The sequence below is a fragment of the Corvus brachyrhynchos genome, unplaced genomic scaffold, assembly GCF_000691975.1.
Source record: "Corvus brachyrhynchos isolate BGI_N302 unplaced genomic scaffold, ASM69197v1 scaffold115, whole genome shotgun sequence".
NCBI lineage: Eukaryota > Metazoa > Chordata > Aves > Passeriformes > Corvidae > Corvus > Corvus brachyrhynchos.
The window spans coordinates 21772810-21777648 of NW_008239553.1; positions in this window are offsets into that span (position 1 = coordinate 21772810).

Below are 4839 nucleotides of genomic sequence, written 5' to 3' on the forward strand. Positions count from 1 at the left end.
CGGGATAACGCTTTCATTTTCACGCGCGGTGTAAGCGGGAACAGTTCGGCCCCGGATCCAGCGTGTAAAAAAGCCCGACGAGTTTCGCCGCAGAAACTTTGAGCCGGAGAGGAAGAAACTTTCATTTACTTTATGAAACTCCGTAACTGATAGTGCACTCCGCACCCGGTTACGTCTTTGCTATTTCATGTCGCAAATAATTTGTTTTCACGAACATCAGTAATGTCACCGTCTCTCTGGGGTCGACGCTGAGGCCCCCCTGAGGACCCACGCAAGGCAGGAGAGGATGGGACAGGGAGAAAGGGCAACTCGGCTCTCTTTCCTCGTATCCTTTTGTTGTTGTTGTTGGAGGGTTTGTTCTCGTTTTAATCTCTCAACGAAAGAAAACCGTCAGGGCGGTAACGACCGAGTTTTCTACAGGCAGTAAAACATTAAAATGGCCACAAACCTTTCAGCGTAGACCAAACTGCTGGTTCGGTTTCTCTCTCTTCTCTTCTCTTCTCTTCTCTTCTCTTCTCTTCTCTTCTCTTCTCTCTTCTCTTCTCTTCTCTTCTCTTCTCTTCTCTTCTCTTCTCTTCTCTTCTCTTCTCTTCTCTTCTCTTTTTTCTCATTTCCTACTCTATCAGGGAAAAAACCTCAAACACGTCGGTGTTTTGAGACTATGTAATGCAGGGGGAGGTTTTGAAGGTTTTCAATGGTTTTGAAGGAAAATGCTAGCAGCCTTTTTTCACCCAGACCAGCAGCCGTGTTCTGTGCGCTGCATGACACAGACGTCCACACCTGCAGAAGAACCTCAGGTCATCTCGGAGGTCCAGAGCAACAGGGCATCAACGAGCCTAATGCCTAGGATGAAGGTATCCGTGTACACATTTTTGGACAAAGTGTTTTTGCACAAGTAAAGCTAGAGGAACTGGAAACCCTTAGAGATAAAGAATAGAGAGAAAGAAAAGATGCACTTCTAAGCCTGGTCAAGAAGGATCGTCACCGGCCTTGCTTCCCGAAGACAAATATTTACGGGGTCGGGTTAACCGTGGGAAAGGATTAGTGGACACAGGTTCAAACTAGGAAACTTCCCCCCCGGCGGAGCCACTTGTGGGAGGGCAGCCCGTGCCGCTGCTTGCCGTCCCTCTCCCCAGCCCCCCGGAACCCCTTCAGCCTCACTCCATGGGACTGCACGGCTGCAGCGAAGGAGAACCTCGCTGGCAGCAAAGGCCTCCTCCACAAAAGAGACGAGGGAGGGGATAATTATTCTTCCACTGTAAGACAGTCCTCATTATAAATCATCAAGCGAAGTAGTGCCGCGAGTTGTGCAGGGGAGCGCCCCAGAGCCGCACTTGGTTTACAGCTGCCTTTTCGTAACAACGCAGCCAGGAGATAAACCGGCATTGATTGAAGTCGCCGTGCAGGAGAGTTCCTAAGTTCCCCGTATCCTTAGGTGTGCTGGGCTCCTTCGGCGCAAGCGGGAGCTGGCGGCCGGCCGCCCACGCTCTGCTCGGCCCCCCCCCCGGCACTGAGCGGGGCATCGCCAGCGACACCCGAAACGCTTCTTGGTGTAAGCAGACGGTGCTGCCCCTCACCTTGTCCGGCTGCATCTCCCTGGTCCCCGCGGGAAGGGCTCCGTCCCTCCCCCGGCCGTGGCACAGAGGAGCGAACCTGCATCAGTGTGTGATCTCAAACGAAAGCCACGGAGAAAAACAACGCATTTCGAAGTCAGACTTGCTGCTGTGCGTCCAGGAAGACGACAGAGCTACCAGGACTCTCAAACGCTTCTGGTTACTTGAAAGCAGCTCGAAAATGCAATTATTCCTGTAGGTGGCACTGGTACTAGGTGTTGCAGAAGCGAAGGCAAAGATGGAGAAAATTGCCTAGGAATTCCCAATTGGTTCCTGTAATTTAAGGCAGAACAATAGAGTTATTTTTTTCATTTACTCTAAATTCATGTAACATGCGACAAATGAAAACCCGATTTCTTTATTAGAACAAAATATGCTTTTAAAATCTGGCTCTCTGTAGCTTAATGGTCTGGTCCACAAGAATTGTCTATTCCCCTATATGTCATTAAACAGATCCTAGTGCAAATAGAAATTAACTCAACACGGCTCATTCAAGTCAAACGCTTGCGCCAGGAAAGCCCTAATGAGACACTGTCTGGTTTCCAGAGGGGTTGCTAAGTACGATTGGCGGCAAAGTTATTAAATCTGTCCAAGAAGCTAACACATCATTAAGACACTCCACCTAACCCTCCCAACCTCGATCTGAATATTCAAGCGAGGGTGAAAGGGATATGACAGTGGCACCGATGCCATAGGCCAGGTGGAACTCCCCCCGCCGGGGAGAGGGACTGGGGCAGCCCCGTGTCTTGGCAGCAGCGGAAGGCGCGGAAGGATTTGACGGGGAAACTCAGTCCACGGGGACGTCCTTAACCCTCGGCCTTTCTCCCGGTTTAGCACTACTGTGCATTTATTTCACCTGTTCATCCGTCTTCAGCTTCTCCCAGTGAAGTGCAGGCATATGCTCTTGCCTTCACTGCAGAGGGTCTGTACGGACCTGAGACGGCGGGGTCACCCCGACAGGGTAACCGGGTCTGTCGGTCTCCTCCTTTCTCCTGAGAATGAGTCAAATGCCCGTACTCACTCTCCACGGATCGTCTGAGTTTCTACAGACCCTGTCCTTCTCCCATCAAGCCGGGGGACGGGTCCCCGACGTGTCGTAGGGACTGAGAGCCCTGGCCGGGCCGGGGAACCAGCCAGCCGGGGAACCAGCCGGCTCCGAGAGGCAGGGGGAGCGGCCGCAAGAGAGAGCGGGGGGGCTTGCGCTCCAGCCCAACCCCCGACACAGCCCGACACCGCGTGTGCATTTCCTAACAGCTGAAGATGAGTTTCCCTAAAAACCAGTAGCCAGGGAGGTGAGCTTTGCAAGAGGCTGCTTCCTTATCCCAAGAGCAGGACACCTAAAAGCCTTGTGTCTCGATTTCTTGCTATGTTTCATTTTCTTCTGATTTTGGGTCTGTGACAGCCGAAGTGACTCCAGGACCCGATTGTATTTTGCCCACCGTTGCTTCATAAATATGCAGGAAATATATATATCTGTTTATATCTGATGCAACTTTGCTAAACAAAATTTCATCCTATTATATTTCCACTCTCCATCTTGTCCCTGACGTTAAAACAATTTCTTAAAATTGAAATCACACACTCTCACACGACACAACTCCCTCTTTACCTCCCACCTTGTGAGAGTTTAGCAGTTGTTGCATCTATTTCCGTGCAGGTCTGAATATTACGTTAATTAAATTAAGGTAAAAATATCCCGCCCCGGAATCGCAAGTAAATCAACGTGGGCAGTTTACGCAAACACAAATGTATAAGCTGGTGGGCTTTAGCGAGCTAAAATAAGGTAGCAGACACTAACAGGAAACGCGACATCTACCAACGATGGATCGACAACTTGTGCAAGGATCATTCTGAAAAAGCCCTTTTCCCCCCTAAGAAGGGAGGACAAGTGGAACACAAGGCCAGCCCCTGCAGAAGGGCGGGGATCGGGGGTCGCCAAGGGGTTAGGGAGCTGTGGGGGAGAGCAGCGGTCCCTATTGCAGCGGTCCTTATCTGCAGTGGTCAGATTTTTTGCAGCTTATTTGCAGCTGCGCGCCGGCTTGAAAGGACGTCTCCCTCCGAAAGTCTCCCTTCTCTTTCGCACAAGCGTTTGCCGGCGCATACGCTCTTGTCCCAAGTTACGAGGTGGGGTCAGCACACCTGAGAGCTGGGGGTCAGGCCGGGTATTTTCAGGCTCTCAGGCTCGGAGGGGGAGCAGCCAGGATGGCGAGCGGCCCCGCACCCTCTCCCTCCCCCTGCCAAGGCACGCTGCCCTCGCTAACCTACTGTGCTCAGCTATTTTGTGGCATAAGGAAATGCACATGGCAGCCAGTGATGCATGGAGACCCCTTCATCCCGCGTTTGGTTCCTCGCAGAAAATGGGAATGATCCCTGGAGATTCCGTGGGATTTTATACGCCCACGTGTAGTAATAGCTCTGTGCAAAATGAAAGCCCCGTTTCAAAGTTCCGTGCTGTCTCATCTCCCTCCATTTCAAACGGCACCTTCCCTCCGGGGTGGGTCACCTCTGGACATACCTCAAGGTTGTCGCTGGATTGCCGCTAACCTTCCGCTTGCCTCTACCCGCTTTTCCCTGCCTGCCTTTCAGAGGCGTCCAAAATCTCCTCCGACACCCCCACCGCGATATCCCCTCACCGGTGCTCCGGCTCCAAGATGCTTTTTCCCAACAAACTGTCTGCATCGTTTCCGGGGGTGAATTTCGCGGCTTTGAGCCGCATGGCAGGAGCCGGGGGCGGGGAAGACAGGGCAGCTGCAACAGTCCCTCCGGTCGCCGCACCACGTCCGCCCCCCAGACCTTACCCACGCCACCTCGGAAAACACGGCCACCCGACTACAGACATGGCCGGGAGGGCTCTGTCCTTTGGGAAGAATCAGGGGGGACTTCTACTTACAAAATACGATACTATGTGGGCATCCTTCTGCCTTAACAGCCCCTCAGTAGCCCACTCCCCTCGAGGAAGGAGACGGAGTTATCTTCCTCCCTTAAAAAAAAAAAAATCAATAAAAATCTGCCGCTTCAAAGAGGGGCTGGGGGTGTGCCGCGTTGGATTTGCCTGGTCTCTTCCTACAAGGGGAGAGCGGAGGCATCTGGGGAGCAGAGCGAGGCATAGAAAGGCCTCATGAAGTTGGCTCCGAGAGGCAGGAGCAGGACACGCCGAGGTGAGCACGGCGGCGCAACGGAGCCCTGCCGGAGCGGTGGGATAGCGCAGCGTCGGGACTGCTCTGAG